Source organism: Photinus pyralis, unplaced genomic scaffold (genome assembly GCF_008802855.1).
Source record: "Photinus pyralis isolate 1611_PpyrPB1 unplaced genomic scaffold, Ppyr1.3 Ppyr1.4_LG3a, whole genome shotgun sequence".
NCBI lineage: Eukaryota > Metazoa > Arthropoda > Insecta > Coleoptera > Lampyridae > Photinus > Photinus pyralis.
In genome coordinates this window covers 4,196,708-4,208,875 of record NW_022170509.1, presented here as the reverse complement: position 1 = coordinate 4,208,875, position 12,168 = coordinate 4,196,708, and the positions used below count along the sequence as shown (strand labels likewise).

General features: G+C 38.3%; 2 long non-coding RNA genes across 4 annotated transcripts; both read right to left on the bottom strand.

The window, feature by feature from the left end:
* Positions 1 to 1,227: 1,227 nt before the first annotated feature.
* Positions 1,228 to 5,653, bottom strand: LOC116165557. 2 transcript variants are annotated; one of them, XR_004144169.1, is made up of 6 exons: positions 4,851 to 5,653; positions 4,630 to 4,802; positions 4,409 to 4,581; positions 4,188 to 4,360; positions 3,966 to 4,139; positions 1,228 to 3,917 (listed from the first exon to the last, which is right to left on the bottom strand). It is a non-coding gene; the product is annotated as an uncharacterized LOC116165557 (long non-coding RNA). The 2 variants fall into 2 exon arrangements; XR_004144168.1 differs by having other exon boundaries at positions 4,630 to 5,653.
* A 176-nt stretch (positions 5,654 to 5,829) lies between these two features.
* On the bottom strand, positions 5,830 to 9,075 carry LOC116165556. 2 transcript variants are annotated; one of them, XR_004144166.1, is made up of 6 exons: positions 7,434 to 9,075; positions 7,307 to 7,377; positions 6,809 to 6,892; positions 6,366 to 6,611; positions 6,184 to 6,317; positions 5,830 to 5,868 (listed from the first exon to the last, which is right to left on the bottom strand). It is a non-coding gene; the product is annotated as an uncharacterized LOC116165556 (long non-coding RNA). The 2 variants fall into 2 exon arrangements; XR_004144167.1 differs by having other exon boundaries at positions 6,184 to 6,285.
* Positions 9,076 to 12,168: the final 3,093 nt, after the last annotated feature.

Below are 12,168 nucleotides of genomic sequence, written 5' to 3'. Positions count from 1 at the left end.
CACCGGGATCATTCCATGGCCTAACCCTCTCCATTTCCAAGAAATCGGCGACAATCCAAGTGAGTTAACTAAACAAAAATCATCAGAAGCAATAAAGGTGGAAGTATTTGACGCACCCTGGTATTCCATGCCAATGTGGTCGTGACCAACTGCATTTTGAATTGAGAACCTCATATGAAAACGCGTTGACCTTATCTACTAATTAGGGTACTTCTCGGACAGCACCGGGTTCATTCCATGGCCTAACCCCCTCCATTTCCAAGAAATCGGCGACAATCCAAGTGAGTTAACTAAACAAAAATCATCAGAAGTAATAAAGGTGGAAGTATTTGACGCACCCTGTATTCCATGCCAATGTGGTCGTGACCAACTGCATTTTAAATTGAGAATCTCATATGAAAACGCGTTTACCTTATCTACTAATTAGGGTACTTCTCGCACAGCACCGGGATCATTCCATGGCCTAACCCTCTCCATTTCCAAGAAATCGGCGACAATCCAAGTGAGTTAACTAAACAAAAATCATCAGAAGCAATAAAGGTGGAAGTATTTGACGCACCCTGTATTCCATGCCAATGTGGTCGTGACCAACTGCATTTTGAATTGAGAACCTCATATGAAAACGCGTTGACCTTATCTACTAATTAGGGTACTTCTCGCACAGCACCGGGATCATTCCATGGCCTAACCCTCTCCATTTCCAAGAAATCGGCGACAATCCAAGTGAGTTAACTAAACAAAAATCATCAGAAGCAATAAAGGTGGAAGTATTTGACGCACCCTGGTATTCCATGCCAATGTGGTCGTGACCAACTGCATTTTGAATTGAGAACCTCATATGAAAACGCGTTGACCTTATCTACTAATTAGGGTACTTCTCGGACAGCACCGGGATCATTCCATGGCCTTGCCCCCTACATTTCCAAAAAATCGGTGACAATCCAAGTGAGTTAACTTGAAACTGAAACTTGAAACTTTGACATATGCCTGTCGTCGCCGCCTCTCCCAGGATTTAGTAAACTGTCGAGAGGATGCGTCTCTGGTAGGCACTATCAGGGACGTTTGACCACTACTTTGTTGCCATCGCGCTGGGCCGCGACATATGCCAAACAATGTGGTGGAGTTTGTGGATGGGGGGGGGGGGCTAACTGGTTGTTATCCGACCCGAACGGGTACGGCCACAGCTTCGCCACTGGTATATCTGCCTTAGAGGGAACTCTGCTTTCTAGTGATAGCTTCTTCTCCGGGCGTTCATTTGTTTCCGATGTTCCTATCCTTTGGTATCGTTCCCTTCCCTGTTCTTCCCTTTTTTATTCTCCTCTCCTTGCGTTATATTCTGTCGTCCCCTCTTCCTCCTCTTCTTCACTGCTTGTGCTTATGTCTGATTCTTCCTCCACCTCCAGTGTTCTTCTGTTTTCTTTCTTCATTTGATGCTTGTCTCTGCTCCACTCTTCCCTTCTTCCCATGGCAAGCCCCGAGGCCGTTACCGTTTGGTCTATGGTGGTGTTCCATGTGAAGCAGGGTCGACCTACCTTCCATTCCGAGGCACATCAAATCTTGGCAGTCCGTAGGATAAGGTATTTGTCCCCAGTATCTCATCTGCCTAATCTTCAGTGTCCTGGTGATCGTCTTTCCCTCTAGTAATTCCCTTATCTGCTTTCTTGTAAGGTTGCTGTTTTCCATCAGTATCCTAAATGCCATCCGCTCCGCCCTCCTCAAAGTTCGTCTGTAACTTCTTGTTAGTGCGGAGGTGTTAACTCCGTATAAGATTGCCGGTGCTATGATCGTGTTGTAAATCATCATTTTCAAGCTGGCCTGTATTTTCTTCTCTCGTATGAAGTTCCGAATTCCATGTGGGATTCTGAATGCGTTGGTTATTCTGTCTTTCACACTGTTGTGCTTGCTGAGTGTGCTGCTTATGTACGCTCCCAGATATTTAATCTTGTGCTTATGAGGCGACCATTTCCAGGTATACCTCGCTGGTTTGGACGAAGTCCTCAATGTCTTCTAACTTATTCGCGATTACGAGTATGTTGTCCGCGTACGCCAGTAGTGTCGGTAGTTGTAATTGGTCGCTTGTGCTGGATATACTCTCGCTTTTTTCTTCAAATTTCTCTACCTCATTGCCTCGGCACTTTTTGATTACGATTGCCGTACCTCTGCTAGTTCTCTCCTTCTTCCCTCCACCTATCCACGTCGTAGTTCCTTGTCGCAGCCATCCCACTTGCTAGTTTGGTTCCTTGTAGACTGCGGCTACATCTATTCCTTGTTTCCGTAATTAATCGTCAATTAGCTGCCTTTTCCTTGGGTCGCTTGCCCCTTGCACATTCTACGTGGTTACCCTCATGCTGCTGTCTCCTTCTATATCTTGGGTCCTATCCTGGTTTTATCTTCTCCTCTGCGAGGCACTCTTTCCGGACACCATACTAAGACTGTATTCGTTAGGGGCAGCGGCTCCTCTCGCTTCTTCGTATTCGCCTAACACTCGCGTTCGTCGGTATTCCTCCTCTTCCTCTTCTACCTCCCTATCAAGTTTTCTGCCCGCATCACGCTATCATAGTGATTCCGGACATTGCTACTCCCTAATATGTATGCTAGGTGGCAGTGACCTGTGGCTCCCGTTGTTGCTCTTGGTTCTATAACATGCTTCCCCCCTCCTTCCTCGTACACCGCTATCTCGCTGTTGTACGTATTGGCCGCCGCCACCAGTGACTCGTATCCTCCCCAGAATCCCTGCTTTCTGTGGTCCCTGAGGTATGCTTCGATCTTTTCCTCCATCTTGGCATATTGTTCATACCGGGGTTCTAGTTCCACTACGTTTCCTATCAACTGTGGGTAGAAATCTTCCAGGTTTTCCCTGATGTAAGCGTTGGTTTCTTCTCTAATCCTTTTGGTTAATTTCCTGTGAGGTTCTGATGTCACTGGGAATCCCCTCAGTTGATACCCAATCGCTCCAAACAGGCAGTCCCCATCCTTATTTATCCTGACGCACTCTAGGATGTGCCCGTTTGTGCGTACTTCTTCGGTCATCCTGTTTGCTCTCTGTTGCTACTCGTTAAGAGAAAGTAGTTGAACACTGAAAAGTGAACCCTGAAAGAGATAATTGAATTGAGTTATGATTTGCCCCAGTGAGACGTGCCCGTGCCCATGCCCATGCAGTTTAGTCTTAACTTAGCCGCCCTGTATTATGTGTGTTGGAAGGTAACCGTGAAGTGGAATTTAGATTAATTGGGTCGATCAAAGGGAGCAGACTTCTTATTTATCCCGTAGAATGAATTTGTTTGAAAACGTTATAATTCTACCCGCACAAAAACTTGCCAGCCTTCGGAATGCATTATTATTGACCTTAGCGTTTTCCCATTATAGAAAAAAAAATTTCGTCAACTTGAGAATGTAAATGGCCTGCTTCATGGGTGGGTGTTTGTATTTCGCCGATTGACAGGTTTATGTTTCCTTTCAAAAGGGTCTAATTTTAATTTTTCATGACCATGTGTACTGCTAACCCGCGATATTCTGACGTCTCGTTTATCTAGCTAGACTACCTGGTAAATTGTCCCCCGTGGCCCGTGTCTCTATTCTATCACTAGTTCAATTAAATTGAATTGAATTTGATTTAAATTAAATAATAACCTTAACCCTAGTACTTAGCTTTTCGCCCTGTTGATTTAGTTTCTACACTGTTTTGCCACAATTTAATTAAATTAAGATCACGCGTTTAATTAGCTTTGTCTTTTTTTAAAAGACAAATTCAGCTTGGGCTTCAGCCGGATTTAAGCTCGGATCCTCCTCGCGTTCAATATTTACCGAATTCTTTACTAAAGTAGGTAAAGTAAACAAAGTAAACACAGAACTCGCCAGGGACAACCGTCCTCTTTGCCAGTCCAGATCGAACTCCGGTGACAATCCAAGTGAGTTAACTAAACAAAAACCATCAGAAGCAATATAGGTGGAAGTATTTGACGCACCCTCTATTCCATGCCAATGTGGTGGTGACCAACTGAATTTTATATTGAGAATCTCATATGAAAAAACGATGACCTCATCTACCAATTAGGGTACTTCTCGGACAGCACAGGGATCGTTCCATGGCCTTACCCCCCTCCATTTCAAAGAAATCGACGACAATCCAAGTGAGTAAACTAAACAAAAATTATCAGAAGCAATAAGGGTGGAAGTATTTGACGCACCCTGTATTCCATGCCAATGTGGTGGTGACCAACTGCATTTTGTATTGAGAATCTCATATGAAAAAGCGATGACCTCATCTACCAATTAGGGCACTTCTCGGACAGCACAGGGATCGTTCCATGGCCTTACCCCCTCCATTTCAAAGAAATCGACGACAATCCAAGTGAGTAAACTAAACAAAAATTATCAGAAGCAATAAGGGTGGAAGTATTTGACGCACCCTGTATTCCATGCCAATGTGGTGGTGACCAACTGCATTTTGTATTGAGAATCTCATATGAAAAAGCGATGACCTCATCTACCAATTAGGGCACTTCTCGGACAGCACAGGGATCGTTCCATGGCCTTACCCCCTCCATTTCAAAGAAATCGACGACAATCCAAGTGAGTAAACTAAACAAAAATTATCAGAAGCAATAAGGGTGGAAGTATTTGACGCACCCTGTATTCCATGCCAATGTGGTGGTGACCAACTGCATTTTGTATTGAGAATCTCGTATGAAAAAGCGATGAACTCATCTACCAATTAGGGTACTTCTCGGACAGCACCGGGATCATTCCATGGTCTTACCCCCTCCATTTCCAAGAAATCGGCGACAATCCAAGTGAGTTAACTAAACAAAAATCATCAGAAGCAATAAAGGTGGAAGTATTTGACGCACCCTGTGTTTCATGCCAATGTGGTGTTAACCAACTGCATTTTATATTGAGAATCTCGTATGAAAAAGCGATGAACTCATCTACCAATTAGGGTACTTCTCGGACAGCACCGGGATCATTCCATGGCCTTACCCCCTCCATTTCCAAGAAATCGGCGACAATCCAAGTGTTTGAGTTATAATACAAACTTTAATTTTTTTAAATGGTAGTTATAGTTGGCCTTTGATATTTTTAAAAAGGACAAATTTTTCTCTTTATAATGATATAAGTCTTGCTAATCTTATTTCTGTTCATATCAAGGAATTACCGAATACCATACCAAATTTAAATGTGTCGTTAAAAATTCCTAACTGAACATGCTTTTTACACCCTGGATGAATTTGGGGATCATGCGAAACTTACAAACATGTTAGATGTAAGTTAGTAGTGTGATTTAGTGTTAATGTATTATTGTTTGTTTCTTCCATTTTTGACTTATGTTATACACACTTTTACATGTAAACCTTTTTTGACAATTGTAAGTGCTTTGCACCCTAACATGAACATGAATAAATAAATAAATAAATAAATGTACTTTAATAAATAAACGCCCTGCAGTAATTTTCGTATTATTGAGAGGTAAGTAAACTGAGTTGACCATGGAAAACAATATCTAGTGAGATAGGTACCTTTCATTTACGATGAAAATTGGGCAAGCCAATGTTACCTATCTTCATTTTCTACCAAATGAATTTCAAAATATGGAGGATGGGTTAGATTTGGAAACACGACGTAATTTAAACTGGTTTCAACACAACGGTGCCCCGCCGCACAACTAACTGCAAGATAAATATTATAATAGACAGTAATTAAGAGAACAAAATTGTTTCCCATGGCAAAATCTGTTTTTACTACTCTTAATAATACAAACAGTTCTGTATCATGTTTATTTGTCTATAAGTAAGTACAATGAACCTTATATAATTGTAAACAGAAAAAAATGCACTTTTTAAAAATGTCACCGCCAACTATGATTACCATCTAAAAAAATGTAAGTTTGTGTTATAGCTCAAAAATTATAAAAGAAGAATAAATATTAATAAATGTATCTTATTAAGCGGAAACAAATATACAATTTTTGTTCTTTGCATATTTCTGTATTTCTAATACTAACGATTCTACAACAGTTAAATGAAAGATCGCTGAATCTGTTTTTCGCTCATATCTAGTAAACTGTGAATTAAAAAAAAAAAAAGCATATCTTGAATAAGCTCTTAAAACTACAACTCTTTCCTCATTTAACCGAATCTCTATGTCTTACGGTTTCGTAATGTTTAAAATAAAAAAAAAACTCACCCTATATTGAGAATCCCATATGAAAACGCGATGACCTTATCTACCAATTAGGGTAGTTCTCGGACAGCACTGGGATCATTCCATGGCCTTACCCGTCCATTCCTAAAAAATCGGTGACAATCCAAGTGAGTTAACTAAACAAAAATCATCAGAAGCAATAAAGGTGGAAGTATTTGACGCACCCTGTACTCCATGTCAATGTGGTGTTGGTGGTGGTTTAATTAGGATCCCCAAGTGAAAACGTAGTGACATTTTCTGACGAATAGAAACCACTAAATTACACCCCTGTATTCCGTTCTAGAGTGGTGTTGGCTATCTCCAGTTTTAATTAGAAATCACACAAGAACGTTTGTACTTCTCGAACAGTATTGCGATTATTCTACGGCCTCTGTCTCAAAAATGTCGTTGACAATTGAAGTGGATTGACTCTAAAATAAATCCACCAGAAGTAGGTATGTGACGCATCCATGTATTTCGTTCCAAAAATATTTGCCAATCCTCTACTATACCTTCCAAAATTAAGATTTACGTATGGGAGCGTATTTTGATTTAATTATTCGCAAGACACTGGATGAAAACTACTGCATGCACCACTCTATCGTTCGTAAAAGTAATTAAAACTTACCCTGTCCATGTGGAAGAAACGCGCTTCATACTAACGGAATATGTACAACCGCTCTCACAGGCGACTCCATCGCAAATGATTTGCCTTTAAGAATAAATAAAACTATAACAGCGATATAGATAAACAGATGCAGGTTACACAACCACGTGCATCACTATCCTTGCATACCTACAGGAAATTAACTGTGACGTAAGTTTATGTAATATAAGTAAATGACCAGTCAATAATATGGAAGAATTAAAGATATACGTTTATAAGAAAGCGGGTGACATTCCAATGTGTCATTGTCATTCGTGAAACTTTATTTAGGAAGAGAGTTAGAAAATAAAAGAATGCAATGTTAATCACCCTTTCAGATAGTGCCCATTACCCCTACAATATAGTAAACCTACAAAACCTGTATGTATTGTGGGTTGGGTTGATAGAACAGCCCTTAGCTGAAACCCAACCCACTTAAAAATAAAAACTAAAAATAAATAAAATAAAAACCGACCTTACCCTTCAAGTTGCTACTAAAGGTCCTACTCGAAGTGAAGCTGAAGTATGTGCTGTTATATTAGAGGAACAATCTGAAAAAAATATTTTTATTACCAAAATAAATGTATGATCAGGGATACTTTCTTACATGATCACCTTGACGACTGAGACCTTCGTCACATTGCAATAACTTCTTCATAAAATGTTGCTGCTTGTAAGTTTGGAAACGCCATTCCCTAACGCTAACCCAATTTTTCCGTTCAAGGTGGAACTCCCTAGGTCGGGATAAATCGAAGATGTTTTTGTAATTGTTGCTGGGAGTTTAATATTGTCGCAGTGGATTTCACCATTTGGTTATTTCGTTGAAACAGGGTGGCCCCCTTCCCCATGTAGCAAGCCAACAGTTCGGCCATATGTAAAAGCATTGAATAAAATATTAAATCAATGGTAATAATAGGAAATAAAAGAAAAATGATGATTGGAGAACGTACAGTAGAATATGAGAACAAATTTAAAATGTAAAGGACTTGGTACAAAAGCAGAATAAGATGAAAGGTTTATTAATTATTGGAAAATTTAGAAGAAGTTAAGAAAGGAATGATTTCACTCCGTGGGGAGAACGTTAAGTACGCGAATACAGTTGTCCTCAGTTTACGTTAATTGTAAATTACAGCATTTATTCAATAAACTTTTATTGCAAAAATGATTTACCGTCAAACTTATAACTAATACACAATATTTCATAGTAAGGGAATTTCGGGAACAGCTTAAACCTGCCTGGATGAATTTCAAGTTTCCATCATCGGATTTGCCGGGGAATAAACAAACACAAGAAAATCAAGATGAAAAGTATACAACTAATGTGACAGACACCAAAAACCACCAAACTGGAAAGCAGCTTAGATATTGCCACTAAATAAAATTCTGATAATTTATATTCTATAATATTGTACCCTTGGTCCATTACAGCAGAAATCAAAACTACGGTTTTACTAGAGAATTAGAAATTAAATGACATATCACATGATACCATTTGGCATTAAAGCATTAAATTTTGAAAGGAACTTACTTGATTCCAATGTGATCATTAAAATCAAAAATGTTTTCCTGTCCGAACGTATTTTGATTTATTTATTTGCAAGGACAGTGTCTCGATGGACCACCCAACCTTTCATAAAGCTAAACAAAACTCACCCTTTTCACGCGGAATATAAACAAGTATCACACGAACGCTGTACATACATACAACCGCACGCACTGGCGATTCATTCGCAAATGAACCACGTACATTCATAATCTTATGTAAGTGCAATGTTGATAAGGACAAACAGATGCAAGTCATTTGACCACGCGTCTATATTATCATTATATAATACATGATGCTACGGTAAAACTAATTATTGCCACGATTTTTCATAATAAATGGTCAATTGAGGAAGGAAAACTTTTTGAACAGCACCCGGAATGATATTTTCTTAGTTTCATAAATGGCAGAAGTTTCTCTTCCTCTAAAGTTTTAAAAGGAAACGTACCCCGAATTTATCAGGTTGACCTTTTCTTATAGATTTTGGAGAAACGACAAGAATTTTCAAGATTGAACCACTACATAAAAAGCTGCTTTCCTTTTTCTTTGGAATCTTTGACCTTTAACCAAAAATTCGGAAAAGGACATTTTCTTGTAGATTTTGATCTATAGGTCAACCCTTCACATGCCAATTATAAATAAAATCCCGTCCAGTTTTCAAAATACGTAATTTTTAAGAAAATACGCTCCTACCTACGTTGCAGTATTCGATTGAGGGGGTTGTAAATGCTGTGATTTATATTTCCTTAATGAATTAAATTAAAAAGATCTACAAGCAACCCTTCAGTTGCCAAGTATAAATAAAATCTCATCCCGTATTAGAAATTCCTGTTTTAAGTAAATTCGCTCCTACCTACGTTGCAATATTCGATTGAGGGGGTTGTAAATTCTGTTGTACATCAAATATTTCAATTTTATTGATCGATTACAATAAGAGGTTCTACAGACAACCCTTCAGTTTCCAATTACAAGTAAAATCCCATCCCGTTTTAAAAAGTCGCAATTTTTAAGAAAATTTGCTCCTACCTACGTTGCAGTATTCGATTGAGGGGGTTGTAAATTCTGTTGTACGTCAAATATTTCTATTTTCTTGATCGATTATAATAAGGGGATCTACAGACAACCCTTCAGTTTCCAATTACAAGTAAGATCACATCTCGTTTTAAAAAGTCGCAATTTTTAAGAAAAATTGCTCCTACCTACGTTGCAGTATTCGATTGAGGGGGTTGTAAATGTTGTGGTAAGTCAAATATTTATATTTCCTTAATGAATTAAATTAAAAAGATCTACAAGCAACCCTTCAGTTGCCAAGTATAAATAAAATCTCATCCCGTATTAGAACTTCCTAAGTTTTAAGTAAATTCGCTCCTACCTACGTTGCAATATTCGATTTAGAGGGTTCTAAATGTGGACGTTGAGGTTTGCTCCAGATGCCAGAATTAATGACGGGTCATTGATTGTTGGCTATATTTTCGAATCAGTTGAGCATAAAAATATAGTTTATTAGCATTTTTGCCTTCTAATAACATTTACTTTCATGTCCCAAAATTTCTAATTTCTAATATAAATTGAAGTGACCAAGTAAGTCAATGTTCACACAACCCGCATTAACCTAAGCCTTTTGTCGCATTTCCTTCCCTTAAAAATTAACATGCGGCACAATGGGTGTGAAATACTAAGTGACATGGGGCTTACAAGATCTAAATATGTATTTTTTGGGAGTTTTGGCTATAGTTTTTATTTGAACGTGAGAATGACAGGTCTGAACTGTTAATCTGAGAGATGAATTTTCATTCCCGGAAATTTGATTGCAACCAATCTACTAGACTACATCATGTGTTGTAATCAGGCATGGACTAGGGAGAATCACCAACACCGTACGTGGAGGATTTAATTTAATTACTATTATTTATAAAATTATTTAGGTAATTTCTTTATAGCCAAATACTAGCTCCCCTAATTATTTTAGAGCAAAAGTCCAAATACGTTTTTTTTAGAGAAAAAAATACTGCATCTGTTCATACGATTACTTATAATTTTCCATTTTTCAAAACCGTAGAAATCCACAAAATAAAAAATTACATTTTTATAAATCAGTGATGCTTTGGAATCTTTTAACAAACTACAAGCGCATCGCATCTAAGTTATCGTTGTTTGAAGTCGAGCGATTTTCATATTTAATTCTGTTTCAACTAACCGACTAACGAAAAACCGGCCTTTGGGGTAATGTTTTTTTAGAGAATGTAATGTTGCATCTGCATCAAATACTATTTGTTTATAATTTTCCGAAAGCAGAGTACAGAATCGAAGAAAAAGAAATTGATTTGAGGACTAAGAACAAGTACAAATGACCCATGGGCAAAAAGTGACACTGAGAAAGCAAATCTATTTGCAGATCATCTGGTTTCCGTATTTCAACCGATAGACAACGACGTAGACCAAGAAATAGAACAAAGTATCTCTACTCCACCTGTAATGCATACGCCTATCAAACCACTGACACCAAAAGAAATAGCGAAAGAAATCAAACTTCTAAATCCAAAAAAGTCACCTGGATCTGATCTTGTAACTGCAAAAATGTTGAAGGAATTACCTAGAAAGGGAATAGTAATGCTCACTTACATTTTCAATGCTATTATACGACTTGGATACTGGCCAAAGCGTTTAAAAACTGCGCAAATTATAATGATAAATAAACCGGGAAAAGAACCAACAGAAGTCTCTTCTTATAGGCCTATAAGTCTCCTCTCAATAGTCTCAAAACTACTCGAAAAATTGGTGCTTCATAGGTTAAATGAAGACCTGCCTCCGGAAAACTGGATACCAGAACATCAGTTTGGGTTTCGCCAAAAACACTCGACAGTGCAACAGGTTCATCGTATTACACACACCATAAATGAAGCATTTGAAAAAAAACAATATTGTAGTGGTATATTTCTTGACATTAGCCAGGCCTTTGACAAAGTCTGGTACCCTGGTCTAATTTATAAAATCAAGTGTATTTTACCAACAGCTTACTTCACCATCCTAAAATCATACTTGAGTGAAAGAAAATTCCAAACAAAGGTAAATGAAGAGAAATCCGACTATTTTCCAATAAATTCAGGAGTACCACAAGGCAGCGTCCTTGGACCCTTGTTGTATGTCTTGTACACGTCAGATATACCGATGGCACAAAATCTGATAATAGGAACATTTGCTGATGACACGGCTATTCTTTCCTGCCATGAAAATCCTCAAATAGCCTCAAACAAGATACAAAACTACCTAACAAACCTCCAACAATGGCTGGAAAAATGGAAAATAAAAGTGAACGAAAGCAAATCTGCGCATATTACATTCACCCTCCGCAAAGAAACATGTCCAGCAGTTACAATAAATAATGTACAAATACCACAAACACAAACGGTAAGATACCTAGGACTACACCTAGATTCCAAACTGACTTGGAAACAACACATCAAAAAAAAGAAAAAGCAAGTAGAAATCAAAACAAGAGAACTTCAGTGGCTGATAGGCAGAAAATCACGGGTATCTTTGGAAAATAAAATCTTGATATATAAAGCAGTCATCAAACCAACTTGGGAATATGGAATCGAACTATGGGGATGTGCCTCCAAATCAAATATCCAAATCATACAAAGGTGCCAATCCAAGATACTCCGCCAAATTGCAGATGCTCCATGGTATGTAACAAACCATACAATACATACAGACCTACAAGTTCCAACAGTACAGGAAGTTATGGTAAAAAAGCCAACACGCACCATATTGTTATAAACAACCATCCAAATCTAAT